Source organism: Bactrocera dorsalis, chromosome 6 (genome assembly GCF_023373825.1).
Source record: "Bactrocera dorsalis isolate Fly_Bdor chromosome 6, ASM2337382v1, whole genome shotgun sequence".
NCBI classification, from domain to species: domain Eukaryota; kingdom Metazoa; phylum Arthropoda; class Insecta; order Diptera; family Tephritidae; genus Bactrocera; species Bactrocera dorsalis.
Genome location: NC_064308.1, coordinates 27,064,723 through 27,082,005, shown reverse-complemented (window position 1 = coordinate 27,082,005; position 17,283 = coordinate 27,064,723). Strand labels below are relative to the sequence as shown.

Below are 17,283 nucleotides of genomic sequence, written 5' to 3'. Positions count from 1 at the left end.
CCTTGTCTGAAACCTCGTTTGGTATCGAACGGCTCGGAGAGGTCCTTTTCGAACCTGACGGAGCTTTTGGTGCTGCTCAACGTCAGTTTACACAGCCGTATTAGTTTTGTGGGGATATCAAAAGGGGGGTCTCTCATCCGAGGCTGTCGGTGGTTTTTCATTGGGGGTGTTTTTTTACGTGGCGGGTCCCAAACCCAGCGCACAACCCTATGCAGGGGATGTTTCGCCTTCTCACTTTAGCTCGCCTTCGAACGGATGTTCTTAGGCTACACATTGGATACTTGGTCAAAGACCGGAAGTCGTGAGCTGCTTGAGTCATATGTAAAAGAATGGTTTCTGGCCACTTCCAAGTAAATGGCAATCAGAGAACTTTCCTCACTTGCGTGAACTTCTACACATGACTTCATCCTCCAAACCTCACGCTGTCAAATAAAACGATATGCCTTGTCATCGCGAGTCGATTTCCAAAAAAACATAAATGAAGACTAACTACAGAAATGATCCAGTGAAGTATAGTCTTAATTTTTCAATGGCCAACGTAGAGTATTTCAACCAGAAGTCACACAAAATAGTTGAGAATTCACAGAAATGAAAGACAAACGAAAGAAAAAGAAGTATAACTTCAATAATACACAAGCATACAAACATACATATGCGCACACATGTGAATATGTCACCAACCAAAAATTGAAACATTGTTCTACAAAAACAACAATAACATAAGCATGGCAACGTTGTGTTGTTGGTAGAAAATCCAAGCTGTGTCGAAAGAAACGATCGCCGATTGTCACCGCTTCCCTTGCTACTCGAATATCTTGGGAGACAAGGTTGCGCAATATGAATCTATCGCAACCTTTTCCGAACTCTTATAAGAAGTATAACTTCAAAAAAAATTTTGAAAATTATGAAAAAAACTTTATGTTTGTTTCAAGCGAAGTGATCAATTACAGATTGAAATTTGTTACGAAGCGACGAAGATGTCCCGCTAACATCGGTCGGTGTTCTGTTTGCCATCAACGCCAAGGCACATGAACGAGTACTCCCAGGATGCGATGACATACGTGTGGAATTATGGATCGGGGTCAATCAGCAAGCGATCGTCAAGTTGTCACAGCACGACTTTTCAAACAACAGTTACGAAGATCTTCTTTGGATGGGGGATAGTGGTTCCACCAGATCAAATTGATGAAATCATTTCTGCGGAAATTCCTGATGCAGAGAAAGGTCCAGTATTAAACGGAGTGATGAAAAGCAATATGGTTCATGGACCTTGCGGACACCACAATCCCACTTCGGTTTGTATGTCTAACAATAAATGCACGAAACACTATCCACTTGTTTTTCTTTCGGAATCGCAAACTGGAAATGATGAAAATGAATGATGAAATGATATCCACTCTATAGTCGTAGCTCATCAGACGACCACATAGAGTAGTGAATATCGAATTTGACAACATATGGATCGTCTACATTCTCCATTGTTGTCGAATTCACATTCAAAACTCATATCAATGTTTAGTATTGCAGTTTAGTGTAATCTATAAAATACGTTTGTAAGTAGTGATGAGCGATATTTCACTACCGGTGATTTTTTCACCGTGATTGAAAAATTGCAAATCGCAACTGCGATCACTTTTTATAAATAGCAGTTCGCTTCTATTATCGCAATTCGAAACTATGATCGCAGTTCGAAACTGTGATCGCAGTTCGAACCTGTGATTTACGATAGCAGTTCGAACCTGTGAATTACGATCGCAGTTCGAAACTGTGATCGCAGTTCGAACCTGTGAATTGCGATCGCAATTCGAAACTGTGATCGCAGTTCGAACCTGTGAATTGCGATCGCAGTTCGAAACTGTGATTTAAAAATCGCAATATCGCTCATCTCTATTTGTAAGTACGTCACGAAAGGAACCAATATGGCGGTTATTGGTCTTGAACGATACGGTCGATACGTGAACTGCAATAAAGCGCTTTGTAGAGTATTGACTTTTGCAATTCGTGAACGATTTTCGACTGTTGTGCGTCTCGCAGTTCATTTGGAGAATGGCTAAAGAGTGTTTTTCAACCCAAAGAATACAGTACAGCCAGCGGAAACACTTCCAACAACATTGACATTAACGAGTTTTTTCTCAACTTGCGTCAGTGATTCGTTTGAGAGAACATTGCTCTATTCGGAAATGCCTTGATATTATACGTGAAATGCATCGTCGAAGAAATAGTTACGCAGAAAGCAAGGTCAACCAGTAGATTGACATCCAGGTGTGTTCTCAACTAATGCATTAGGGCGAGTTTACACAATCCACCCGAAAAACGACGATTGTTTCTACCTTCGGTTGCTATTGATAAATGTACGTGGTTCAATTTCATTTGAGTCATTGCACACTGTGAATGGTAGAGTGTGTGTAATTTTTTGAAAAGCATGCAATACAATACAAGACAATACAAGACATTTTACATCGTATTCGATAAGAATGAGAAATAGGCAAATTTCGGTTTCAGTGGTTTGATATCAATTCCACCTGCCTTTTGTCAATTCACTTCAACGAAATATGAACTCATCACGAGTGTTTATGCCAAATTTGCCAAATTATCGTAACTACGATTGCATGAGTGCGTGCCAGTTATACGTGGCGTATTCCCGAGTTGGAAAACCATCTTCTCTGTACATTTACGCTCCGGAATAGAAACCAAAAAATGTTTTTATCAAACTGCGTTTTTTGAAAAAAATTTAGAAAAATCGAATATAAAAGATTTTTAACGCAACGTAAATTCAACTTTTTTTTCAAAACACATAATTTCACGCAGGACAACGTATGCGGGGTCCGTTAGTCTATAATGGAACCTTTAAGTTTTTTCCAAAGGGAGGGGAAAACAGCGCTGCAGATTAGTTGATGCGCCTGTTAATCACGATTCTATTCATGCGTTTTCTGCACTTTCCTCAACTGGCTCCTGTTTTAAGGCGTACCACCAAAATTTATCGGGTATCGTAAATCAAATATTATTCGCAATTTTTCTTCACATTTGGATTTCGATATTATCGATATTGTTGAGATTTGGCTGAATTCTAGTTATTTTGATAGCGAATATTTTGACTCTAATCTCTATTATGTCTTCCGCAAGGACAGAGATCACGAAAAAACTGGCTGTCTAAGAGGGGGTGGAGTTCTCTTAGCAGGTCATCGCAAATATCGTCCTCGCTTAATTATGCTTGATAATGAAGATTCTATTCTGGACCAACTATGTATCTGTGTCAATGATGCTCTGTTCATTGCAGTCTCATACATCCCTCCTAATACGAGTAGTGCTCTAGAGTTGTATAAGTTGCACGCAAATAATATTTCCTCGCTGGTATTAAATAAGGTGAAAGAGAATAATATTTGTGTTCTGGGTGACTTTAATTTAAGCAATATCGTCTGGTTTGGTTGTTCCTATAGTCCTGCTCTTATTCCTTCAAATGTTTCCTCTTCTCAGGACTTATTTCTCATTGATAGCTTGCTTAGTCTCATTCTGATTCAAATAAACACATATTCAAATAGTCTCGATCGATTTCTTGACTTAGTCTTTCTCAGTGATAATTTAAAATTTAGGTTTCTTGATGGATTATCATCAATTACTCCAGCCACCATCCATCATTTTCTGCTAGCGTTTGAGGTGGATACTTATCTTTTCGCTCCTGTTAAACCTATTGATGGGCTTGGTTTTAATTTTGCATTTTGTGATTTTGAACGACAACAATCAGCTCTTTGAAATTAAATGGGAGGATTCACTATCGGGACTTGATATAGCTAATAGTTTCTCCACTTTTAAGAAATCAATTCAGGAATTTTGTCATTATAATATCCCGCTCAAACACATACAACCATATAAGTTGCCTTGGTACACTAAGGACCTTAAACGTCTAAAAAATCTTAGAAATAAATACTATAGAAATTTCTCTTCAACTAAATCTCATGTTTCCTTTGTTCAATATCAGCACTACACAAAACTGTTTAATGAACTGGATACGTTTCTCTATAAAAGGTTTATTAATAATACGGAGTCTCCAATAAGTCGAACCCTAAGTTCTTTTGGAACTTTGTAAAATCTAGGGGAGCGTGTTCGGCCATTCCCTCTGGTTTACGCTGGGGTGATAAGTCGGCATGCACTCCGGTCGAAATCTCCAATTTGTTCGCTGAATTTTTCAAATCGAACTACATATGTTCAAGATGATGGTACTTGTTCCACTTTTTCAGCTAATAACTTCCCATCCATAAATTTTGGCTCACTCTGTCTTTCACAGGATGATATTGCCGAGGCTATCGGCGATATTAAGTCTTCTTCCAAATTGGATCTGGATGGGCTTCCGCCCGTTTTTATAAAAAATTGGACTGCCTTAGTATATCCTCTAATGCTTATCTTCAATAAGTCTCTCGCCAGCGGGAATTTTATTTCTTACTGGAAATTTACATGCATTACCCCTATTCATAAAGGTGGTAGAAAGGATGTTGTCTCCAATTACAGGTCTATTTCTAAACTTTCGACTATTTCGAAAATTTTTGAGTGCTCTGTTAAAAATAAATTATTTTTTGCAGTAAAATTAATAATTAATGTCAATCAGCATGGGTTTGTCTCTGGGCGCTCAAAGTTAGCAGTTTTTAGCGATTATTGTATGTCTGCATTCTCCGCTGGATTTCAGGTAGATTGTGTCTACACAGATTTCTCTAAAGCCTTTGATAAAGTATCACACAATATTCTAATTAAAAAATTATCATCTCTAGGGTTTCACTCGGTCTTCTTGAAGTGGATTAAATCATATCTGCAAAACAGACGATGAGTTGTCAGTGTCGACGGAGAATCACCGGATTCAGTCATTGCATCTTCGGGAGTCCCACAAGGAAGCGTCTTGGGTCCACTTCTCTTTGTGCTGTTTATCAATGACATTTCCTGCTGCTTCTCTTTCGCCAACTTTCTGTTATATGCAGATGACTTAAAAATTTTTGCATTAATCAAAAACACGCAAGATGTACACAAACTTCAATGTGATATTGATACTTTTCATAATTGGTGCCTGAAATCGAATCTTTTTCTGAATCTAGATAAATGCTCACAGATCTCTTATGGTAGGGGACGCAACATCTTATCTTCAAGTTACAAGATTTCTAATTACGTCCTAAAATGTGTTACTGAAATCAAAGATCTTGTGGTAATCTTTGACAACAGATTTTCTTTCAGTAATCACATCAACTATATCACTTCAAAATCATTTTCTGTACTCGGCTTTGTCCGTCGAAATTCTACAAATTTTTCCGACCCCTACACGTTAAAATTACTGTAGACATGTTTTGTGCGGTCCATTTTGGAGTATGCAGTGTTTATTTGGAGACCATATTGCATATCGTCAATTCACAGGATCGAGCGTGTTCAAAAGATCTTTCTTAAATGTGCTCTCCGCTCCTTAAAGTTTGTTGCCTAATACCATCGTATACATCGCGTTTATTGCTTTTACATCTTAAATTACTGGAAAATCGAAGGTCCGTTCTCTCCCTTTCATTTGTCTTCAATGTAATTAACGGTGGTATTGACTTTCCCTATTTATTAGGGAAACTTAACTTCAATACTCCCCAGCGTTGTCTCAGATCCATTTCCCCATTTTATTACAAAAAGGAAAGTACTACTTTTGCTGAATATGCTCCCCTCAAGAGGGCTATGCGTGAGTTTAACTCGATTTCCGAGAAAGTTCTTTTTGATTTCTCTCACACCAGGGTATCCTTCATTAATACCCTCAATTCTATTTTTTAGTTTGAGTTATCTACTCATGTTATTGTAATTTAATTATTTCAGAATTCTAAGATGCATCCTAGTTTTTCATTAGTCTGTAAGAATTAATGTTCATAGACTCTACTAAATCTATATAAATAAAAATTAATCGCCAAAATGTATGTACGCTCATAACCTTCATATGACTGAACCAAATTTGATAATTCTTTTTTTTAAATGTTCGTTGAGGTTCAGAGATGGTTTCTGCAGAGAAATAAATTCGAAGAATTGCCGGAAAACCCTAAAAACAGCCCTTTTCTTTTTCTCATACAAACGAATGAATGTTTGTTCGTTAGTAACGCTAAGAGAACGGCTGAACCAATATTGATGAAATTTTCAAGAGAATGTTCTGTGTGAATCGGGGAAGGTTTAGAAATAAAAAAACCTTTATGCTTTTCGTGAGAAAAAGTCGGAAAATTGGAATATTCCAAAAAGTTAATTTTTTCAATACAAATTTTTTCATTCAATTTTTTTGTTTTGTTTTTCAATTATTTAAATCGTTCAAATTTGTTGTTTGCTTCAAAATTTTTTTAAAATTATTCAGTGAAAATGTTATGTCAGTTGAAATTTGTAATATCGGTCGGTGTTCTTTTTGGCATCAACATACATTAGCAGCGCAAGGCACTTGACCGAGTACTCCCAAGATGCGATGACATACGTGCGGTATTATGGATCGCGGTCAAGCGATCGTCATGATGTCACATCAAGACTTTTCAAGCAACAACTTCGATGGACTTTATCTAGAAGCAACGTATATATGGTGCGATTAGATGCTAGATGTACTCTGTTGAGTGGCAAAAGAGAGGTCTGCCTCACGCACACATTCTTTTTTGGATGGTGGTTACACCAGATCAAATTGATGAAATCATTTCTGCTGAAATTCCTGATGTAGAGAAAGATCCAGTATTATACGAAGTGATGAAAACCATTATGGTTCATGGGCCCTGCGGATACCACAATCCCACTTCGAACCAAACCACCAAACACTGTCCACGTGCTTTTTTTTCGGAAACACAAACTAGAAATGATGGATATCCACTCTATCGTTGCTCACCAGACGACAATGGCAGAACATTCAGCATTCAATTTAGAGGCGTCAGTATCGAAGTTGACAACACATGGTTCGTACCATATTCGCCACTGTTGCAGTTTGGTGTAATCGATAAAATACGTTTGTAAGTACGTCACCAAAGGAAGCAACATGGCGGTTATTGGTCTTGAACGATACGGTTGCTACGTGAACTGCACTAAAGCGCTTTGTGGGATATTTACTTTTGCAATTCATGAACGTTTTCCGACTGTTGTGCGTCTCGCAGTTAATTTGGAGAAACATCGCCAGCAACAAAATTAACATTGACGAGTTTTTTCTCAACTTTCGTAATGAGTTTGTGAGAACATTGCTCTATTCGAAAATACCTTGATATTATACATGGAATGCATCGTCGAATAGTTACGCAGAAAGCAAGGCCAACCAGTAGATTGACTTCCTGGTGTCTTATCAACTAATGCATTAGGACGAATTTACACAATCCACCCGAAAAACGATGATAGTTTCTACCTTCGGTTGCTATTGATAAATGTACGCGGTTCAACTTCATTTCAGTCATTGCGTACTGTGAATGATACGGTGTGTGCAACTTTTTGAGAAGCAAGCCAGCATTTACAATTGCTGGAAAATGATAATCACTGGAATGCAAATGAAGTTCGCACACTTTTCACGATAATCATTTCGACATATCAGCCTTCAAATCCGCGTCTATTATGGGATACGAACAAAAATGACATTGCCGAAGACATTTTACATCTAAAAATTTAATATAGATAAATTCCGGTTCATAGTTCCGGTGGTTTGATATAAATTCCATCTGCCGTTTATCGATTCATGAAAGATGAACTCATCAAGAATGTTTATCCTAACATTGGCCAAATTATCTTAACTATGATTCCTTGAGTGCACGTGCAATGATTGCTGCCCAAAATACCGATGTTGATGACTTAAACTGGAAGATTCAAAGCCAAATTCCGGGAGAATTGCGCTCATACAAATCGAACGATCGTCTTGACAATGAAGACGACGCCGTGAATTATCCAGTAGAGTTTCTAAATTCTTTGGACAGGTTTGGTTTACCGCCGCATCATTTGCGTCTCAAAGTTGGATCTGTCGTTATTATGCTTCGCAATCTACAAGCGCCGAAACTGTGTAATGGAACCCGACTGATTGTGACGCAGCTATCGAATACAAGGGGGCAGAATGCTTGATTCTACGAATTTGTTTGAGTTCTCACGATTTGCCATTTCAGTTCAAACGGATTCCGTTTCCAGTAAAAATAGCATTTGAGGTGACAATCATCAGGACACAAGGATTTGAACAATTCCTTTTTTAATTGTTCGTTGAAGTTCAAAGATGGATTTTACAGTGAGATAAATTCGAATAATTGTCGGAAAAAACCCTATAAACAGCCCTTTTCTATTTCCCTTACAAATGAATGAATGTTTGTGCGTTTGTAACGCTAAGGTTCGAGAACGGCTGAACTAATCTTGATGAAATTTTCAGAGGTTGTTCGCTGTGGATCTGGAAAGAATTAGAAATAAAAAAACGTATGATTTTCGTGAGAAAAGGTCGAAAAATTGGACAATTCCGAAAAGTAACTTTTTTCATAAATTTTTTTTTTTAACTTTTTTTGTTTCGTTTTTCAATTATTTGAACTGCAATAATGCGCTTTGTAGGATATTTACTTTTGCAATTCCGGAAACGTTTTCCACCAGCGGAAACGCCGCAAACAAAAAACTTGACATTGACGATTTTTTTCTTAATTTGCTTCAGTGATCATTGCGAGAACATTGCTCTTTTCGGAAATGCCTCGATATTATGCATAGAATGCATCGTCGAAGAAATGGAAAGGCCAACCAGTAGATGGACATCCGGGTGTGCTCTACTACTAATGCATTAGCACTAATTTATACAATCCACCCGAAAAACGACGATTGATTCTACCATCAACTTCAGTTGAGTCATTGCGTGGTGTGAATGATATGGTGTGTGCAACATTTTGAGAAGCATGACAGCAGTTACAATTGCTGGAACATGATAATCACTTGAATCAAACAATGGACTAGGCGATAGCTACTTCGCATGCCAATTAAGTTCGCACTTTTCTCGCAATGATCATTTCAACATATCAGCCTTCAAAACCGCGTCAATTACGGGATACGAACAAAAATGACATTGCCGAAGACATTTTACATCGTATTAGCTAAGAATTGGAAATGGGTCAATTTCGGTTGATACTTCCGGTGGTTTGATATCAATTCCATCTGCCATTTATCAATTCACGAAAAATGAACTCATCACGAATGTTTATTCGAACATTGGCCAAAATATCGAAACTTCCTTGAGTGCACACGCAATTTTAGCTGCCAAAAATACCGAACTTGTTGACTTAAACTGGAAGATTCAAAGTCAAATTCCGGGAGACTTGCGCCCATACAATCTATCTATCGTCTTGACAATGAAGACGACGCCGTGAATTATCCAGTGGAATTTCTAAATTCTTTGGAGAGGCTTTGTATGCCACAGCATCATTTGCGTCTCAAAGTTGGATTTGTCGTTATTATGTTTCACAATCTTCATGCGCCGAAACTGTGTAATGAAACCCGATTGATTGTGACCCAGATATCGAATACAAGGGGGCAGAATACTTGATTCCTTTGAGTTCTAACGATTTGCCATTTCAGTCCAAACATATTCCGTTTCCAGTGAAAATTGCAATTGAGATGACAATCAACAGGACACAAGGATAGTCGCATAGTGTGGGGCATAAATTTGGATATATAGTACGTGGCATGCTCGCGAGTTGCAAAACCATCTTCTCTGTACATTTACGCATCGGAGCAGAAACCAAAAAATGTTGTTTGTCAAGCTGCGTTATATTGAAACAAATTTAGAAAAATCGCAAATGAATGATTTTCAACACAATATAAATTCAACTTTTTTTTCATTTCAAAACACATAATTTCACGCAGGACAACGGCTGCAGGGTCAGCTAGTATTAAACAAATTTGTGATATTTAAAGCGTTTGATGAAACGTTTTGTAATGAGATGCATCATAGCATTAATTTTGAATGGAAAATTATTAAAAACATTTATTGATTGAGAACAAACCTTTTAATGTGTATTGAAATGTCAAAAGTCAGTTTGTCCGATCTGGCCATAATAGAAAATGTTATAAAAAACGCTAATTTTGGGGCGCTCTAACACTGGAATAAGTTGGACATCCCACATTATCCCTGATCTCTAGTCTTTAGTTACAAAATATTGTCTCAAATTGGTGGCCTGATAGTTAGCAAGTAACAAAACTAAAAGTAACTTTTGTTCACCATTTTGAATATATTGTATAGAGATCTTCATAGATATTAATTGACTATGTTATAGAAAATTGAATATTTGTTATCGACATATTTATTTTAATTCAAGTGTAAATAGATCTCTAACTAATGAAATGACGAGGTGATTAGACCTATTTGTTTTCAATTGAGAGATTTCTGTGACTATCACGTGCTGATGCTGGTTTTGTCACTAGCGAAGCGAATGAAAGCGCATAGCGAATTTTTTGTAAGTTTTCCAATTGAATTTTGAAATTCACTAGATATACCCGGAATGCCACCATATAATCTTCGACTAAAGAATGGTTCAACTATTTTCCTCCTGCGTAATTTGATTCCACCTCGATTATGCAATGGTGCGAGTTTGGCTATCAAAAAGATCACCGGAAATATTCTTGAAGAAACCATATTATCTGGAAAGTTTATAGGTGAAGTGGTCCTGTTGCCACGAATTCCAATGATACCATTGGATTCTACGATACCCTTCAGGAGGCTACAATTTCCAGTTCGTTTAGGTTTTGCAATGACGATAAATAAATCTCAAGGCCAAACAATGTCCATTTGTGGTTTTTGTTTGGAAAATCCATAGGGGTATTCTCTTGCTCTTGCAAGATTGCAGATTGCAAAAATACTATACCGAAATATACAAGGGCACGAGAGCACCCACTGCAGAATCTAGTGATATATGAACGGCTGATTCATTAAATTTATTGTAAATGACTATTGTGCTTGGCTATTGTGAATTGGCGCACCTTCTGCTTAAATTTTTAACAAAAAAAACTGTAACAAATCTTTATAATTTAAAGAGAAATTATAAAATCTAATTCAAATTTACCTTCCTCAACAACGTCAAAATATGACTTTATGTAAAATGGCAACTAAAACAGGGTTGCAATTATATTTTTGCGTGACATTGCACGCAAATAAACATGGGTTTTGGTCTGACATATCTTACAGCCCTTGCAAATATTTTTCTGCGTGTGTTTGTTGTTGTGCCGTTGTAAATCTGCAATTCTTGCACCGTGCACCGGGTGTTGCAAGAGCAAGAGAATACCCCTCATGTTTTTCTCATGGACAACTATATGTTGCATGTTCACGTGTAGGAAAACCATCGAATCTATTTGTTTAGCTAAATATGGATTAACCAAAAATATTGTGTACCAATTAGTGCTAAATTAAATTTAGATTAAAAGTATTGATAATTCAAAATATTGAATATTATTCTTAAAGATTTAAAACTATTTGTTAGAAATTTAAATAAAAAAAAGTATTTTAAAATTAATTTTTTTGTATTAACTCTTACCAAATTCAATAGTATGAAAATTTTTTCAATCGTATTAAAGTACTTCCCATTCAAATTCCAATCCAGTGGATTCTTATACCAGCTTTAACGTTTCCGTCTTCGTTCGTACATAATAATTTCATTAAGGGGTAACTGTTCCCCGTGAAGAGTTTACTACAATGTAATATAACAAAAAATTTAGCCACAGCAACGCGTGCTAGTATACTATATATAACTTATACATTGGCCGATTCGGCATAAGATTTGTTAGAAAAACGAAAATCATTATACGTAATATAAGGAAGATGGGGTGGTATCGAAACGATTTTATCTATGTATGAACTATTATCATAAAATACACTAAGAATAACTCACATATTGTCCGATATTAGTCGTATGAAGTCACCCGGAATTTCGAAACTCTTTATATTAGGCATATGAGGGGTCAAGGAAGTATTAACCTGAGTCAACATCTTTTTGGTACTATTGTCAAGAAAGGACTATGTCTGAATTTCAGTTGTATATCCCATATATTGTTCTATATTTTCAGTCAAATCTCAACTATAGATACTGGGGTCCACATATTCCATACCTAGTGTCCTTAACAGTTTTTGGGCAGTTTTTGGTGGCATAATTTAATGGAATTCTTAATGCAAAAATATATCCTTTTATATCAATTACTACTTGATTTGTGTACTGGAAAGTGAAAGAAATTGTGTTATTGGGAAGTAGACGTGGTTGTGGTCCGTTTCGCTCATCTTTGCACAGTGACATAGGAGTATGAAAATAATGCTACATACTAAATTTAGTCGAAATTGGTCTGTCGGTTCCCAAGATGTGCAATTTCACCAAGAAAGTGGGCGTTGTCACGCCCATCGTCCAATTTTCACACCAGCTCCCATAAAGCCCTCTCAAACCATCTCGAAGGTAAACTTTAATGTCTTTGTCTAGTTACTTATTTATTACGTTTTTAGCAGTTTTAAACAGTACCGTTATACTATATAAGGAGTGCGCAGGGGTATCTTTCTATTTCATCTACTTTCACAACGTTGGTAGGAGTTATTGTAATATTTGCGCTAAGAGAATTTGGTTGTGGTGGCTTAGCAGATATGTACATCAAACTTGATTTCATCGTTAGGGGAACAAACATATTATGCTCTGTAGAAACATCTTGCAAGAGTATAAAAACCAGAAAAAATATAATACATATAACATGTTCTTGTTTAATTAAACATACTATAATATCTAGTATATACATATATGCGTCTATAAATTTTAAAACAAACATAGATGCAACACTACAAAATAGAGATGCACAACAATTACAGTAAATATGTCTTTCTTGTTAAAGATAAAACAAATCAGGATATCGAACTCAGTAAAAATTAATGATTATTGTGATAATTTTCAAAATTAAGATATTCATTATAAAATATTTGATTGACATTAACTCGGTAATAATTATTGTTTTTTTTTTATTTGTTTTTCTGTTTATCTGAAACAACAATTTCTAAGAGCCAGAAGATTATTAGTGGGTCCCTGAATTTTTCGGTAAATCGCCGGTTTTGAAAAAAAGTATTTCCTTGGGTAAGGGACTGGACACATATCCCATGATTTAAATGTTGGGTTGTCAAAAAAGTCTTGCGGTATTTTCGCTAGTAGGCGCTGAAAGCGCGTAGTTCTAGTCATCGGGTCATGCTATACATTTTTGGAAAGCTCATTTCACGCGCTAACACGTGTTTGATTGATTGTCGTTTCTTTTAAGTCGTTCGTTATAGCGTCGCAAACATGGAGCAAAATAAAGAGAAAATACGGCATATTTTACAGTACTACTACGATAAAGGCAAAAATGCTTCTCAAGCCGCCAATAAAATTTGTGCAGTTTATGGACCCGATACAGTTTCCATTTCCACCGCACAACGATGGTTTCAACGTTTTCGTTCTGGTGTAGAGGTGGTCGAAGATGCGCCACTCTCCGGAAGGCCTGTCGTCGAAAATTGCGATAAAATCGCTGAATTGGTCGTAAGAGACCGGCATAGTAGCAGCCGTAGCATCGGTCAAGAGCTGGGCATGAGTCATCAAAAATTCATTTCAATTTCAATAAAAAAATTCAATAAAAATACCGCAAGACTTTTTTGACAACCAAATATTTCCTTAATTTTTGTAAATGTTCATTATGTTACTTTTTTACACTTATAAGTTACTGAATAAAAACAGTTGTGAAAGATGGCCAAAAGAGTAAGGCTTAAAAATTCTAAATCTCTAAAATTTATAAGATCTACTGTAAAAATTACAAATATATTAGGCACGTATTGGCTTATCGAAATTCCATTATCTTAGACCACCAAAATGTATTTCAGCCGACAAAAATTGTGAATATAACATAAGCGTTAGGGTTAAAGCAAAAACTTGAAATATCTGGAGCTGCATCGGAATACAAAACAAATTTAATTTAATAATTATACTATCACAAAAAAGTTTTCGGAATTGCAGCTGAGTTGAATTTCCTTGCGACACCCAATGTAAGATGGGGAGGTGGGTACTGTATTGCAGGGAATCTCATACCAAGTGCTCAATGTCTTTTCGAATGGACAGAAAATGCATTTGTGACAATAGATTTTGATTTCTGTTCTCAAGCAGATTATGATGCTTATGAAAAGAAATTCCAAAAGGGCCTGAATGAGGCAATAGCAATAAAAACACAAGGCAATTCCATCAAATTCAATGATTGACATGAAAATTCGAATAAAAAATTTTATCAAATGATGAATCAATGATACTTGATATTATAATATGTTTACATTACAAATTTCCAAAAACATCACATAAATTACTTAAAACGTAATTAAGTTTTAGGTTATTTTATGTGAAACATATTATTAAATATTTATCATAACAATGTTAACGCATTGAGAAACAATTGTTATGATTCTTATACCAAATGTTCTAAAAAAATTTTACTCAAAAAATTATCTCAGAGAAAAAATGCAAAGATATATAAATTATATTATAATTTCTAATTCTGTATGGTCACACATTCTGCTATATGTAGGTAATATTTGACAATAATTTAATTAATAAGTAATCCCATTAATAGAGCTAAATAGAGGCTATTGATTATTTACCTGTTTCATTTGATGCTTTTCTTGCGGCACAGATTTCGGAAGCTTAGCGCACAATGCGTCGGCTGATGTGCGGAGCGTTTTTAGAGCGCAAGAGGGGACAAAAAATTCAATATCTTTGGAATGGCATGGTTTTTCCGTATTGTGCCCCATACTTTTCAGGTTTTTTTTACTGTGAAGAACACATGAAAAATTGTAATTGTTTAATAAAAAATTATGTAAACTATTATTATTTAAACAATTGGATCGTGAAAAAATATCTATAATATAGCACGAACCTTTTTCTTTGACTTCACAAAATTTCATCGGTTTATCTGTAGTAGTTTGTGAGAAAATAATTCTACAATTTTATCACGTTCATAATTTCATCTTTCAATAACTTTAACAAAAAAATTAATTTTGACGAAATATTTATATCACGAGGTATGCTATACGGCTGATCCTTCACCTAATGAACGAATGTATTCACCTTTAGGTCACGATGAATATCAGTATTTCTGATCTATCAAAGAGCCTTAACAACCTCTAGCTTTATTGTTGAGTGCTTATTTAACTGCTTTTCATTAGTCATACATTATAATTTTTAGAGAATTAATTTTTAAAAACTTCTTTGGTCTATATGACGACACTCTATGGGAGTTCTTTACAGATTTAGGAATTATAACCACTTCAGAAACTTTTTCGAAAACTTGGAAAGTGTATCAGATAAATTGAAAAGATAGGTAAGCTTTAAAGCACTTTTTGTATCGTAACTGCATTAATACTTAAGTTATAATTCGATTAAATCCTGGTGCTTTCGTAACTTTGAGCTGATCAATTTCATTTTCAAGTTCACAAGTCATGTTGGACATTACTGAGGAAAACGAATTCACTACTCTCATTCAGGCGAAAAGTTTCAGATTGGCATTATGTGAATGCATTTGCTTTATCACAATTACTTTTAGTCTATATATTACTATTAGTTTTTAATGGGACAACGTGGCATGCTAGACGTTTAAGATATTTGGTACAGAGTAATCATCTTTTTTGTCTGCCGAGGATTTGTGTATTGACTCTTGCAACCAGTTGCTACATAGTTTATAATTTTGTTCACCTAATCAATAACTAAATATAATAGACATTAAATTTTTTGATATGAGAAAGCCTTCCGGAGCCAGTATGAAAATTCCTTTTTTTTTAAATCCCATGCTTTTTGTTGAAATCCCATATCTCGGGACCCGTCCAACTGATTTTGACAAAATTTAGTACGGAATACAACTTTGCACTAATAATGTCTTTAGTGTGTGCCACCTTATGACCAAAAACTGTTTAAGCCCAATAAAAACTTTTGAAGCCCCTAGGTACCGAATATTTGGACCCCGGTACCTATAATTGACTTTTGATCAAAATGTCGGTCAATGTGTGATATATATTGGGTTGTCAAAAAAGTCTTGCGGTATTTTTATTGAATCAATTCGTGTGGCACCCATACATCGAGCTTTTTAGTGACTCCAAGCTTCTTCAAATGGTTTATAACGGGTTGATGACTACTATGCCGGTCTCTTTCGGCCAATTCAGCGATTTTATCGCAATTTTCGACGACAGGCCTTCCGGAGCGTGGCGCATCTTCGACCACCTCTACACCAGAACGAAAACGTTGAAACCATCGTTGTGCGGTGGAAAAGGAAACTGTATCGGGTCCATAAACTGCACAAATTTTATTGGCGGCTTGAGAAGCATTTTTGCCTTTATCGTAGTAGTACTGTAAAATATGCCGTATTTTCTCTTGATTTTGCTCCATGTTTGCGACGCTTTAACTCCCGAATGACTTAAAAGAAACGACAATCAATCAAACACGTGTTAGCGCGTGAAATGAGCTTTCCAAAAAGGTATAGCATGACCCGATGCGACGAATAAAACTAGCTTTCAGCTTTCAGCGCCAACTAGCGAAAATACCGCAAGACTTTTTTGACAACCCAATATGTATGTAAGAATGTCAATATAGCGAAAAAAGGGAGAGCCAAAAATTGAAAGTGTGCACTTTGTTGTTTATTTGAATTTTCAATAAACCGCACTTGCCGGTTTAATGGGTTTCCTGTCGTATTTGATTTGTTGGCATTTTTGGCAATTACTTATTATCAATTGTATTTCTTCTTTGAATTTTGGAAAATATATTTTATCTTTTAATGTATTATAGGTTTCATTTATGCCACTATGCATAGATTCTTTTGTATGGTATAGTGATATTTGCTTATGTAATTCTTCTTCTTCTTCTATTTCTGAGGCTCTTTTTGTGCATTTTATAAATTTTAAACTTCTATCTTGAGCAAACATTTCAATAAGTAGTTTTTGTATTTTATGTAATCTGCTTCAGATACTTCTGAAAATATTCCAACTATTCCGTTTCCTTTTATATATTTTTTTAATGTTTTCTTGTTCTCTTCTTTTTCATCCATTGGGTTTATTTGAATTATTTTTCTTCCATGGAGCCTTTGCATTTGCTCTTTTTATCTATATGTTAATGTAATTTGAATTTTATATTTATTTACAATTTCTTCTTTAATTGAAAAGTGTTCAAGCAGTTCTTCATCTGCTGAATGAATTGTTTCCGACGATTCTAAGTTTGATTCATTGTCGTTACCTTCTTTTATTTTTGGTGAGTTTTCAGTTCGACTCAAGAAATCAGCAACAACATTATTTTTTCCATTTAAATATTC

At 35.6% G+C, this 17,283-nt stretch overlaps 1 protein-coding gene and 1 pseudogene across 10 annotated transcripts in view; one reads left to right on the top strand and one right to left on the bottom strand.

The window, feature by feature from the left end:
- Positions 1 to 17,283, top strand: part of LOC105225395 (fibulin-1) — a 70,463-nt gene that overhangs the window by 47,530 nt on the left and 5,650 nt on the right. The gene's annotated exons all lie outside the window — the stretch shown is intronic.
- On the bottom strand, positions 417 to 520 carry LOC125779867 (small nucleolar RNA U3; annotated as a pseudogene).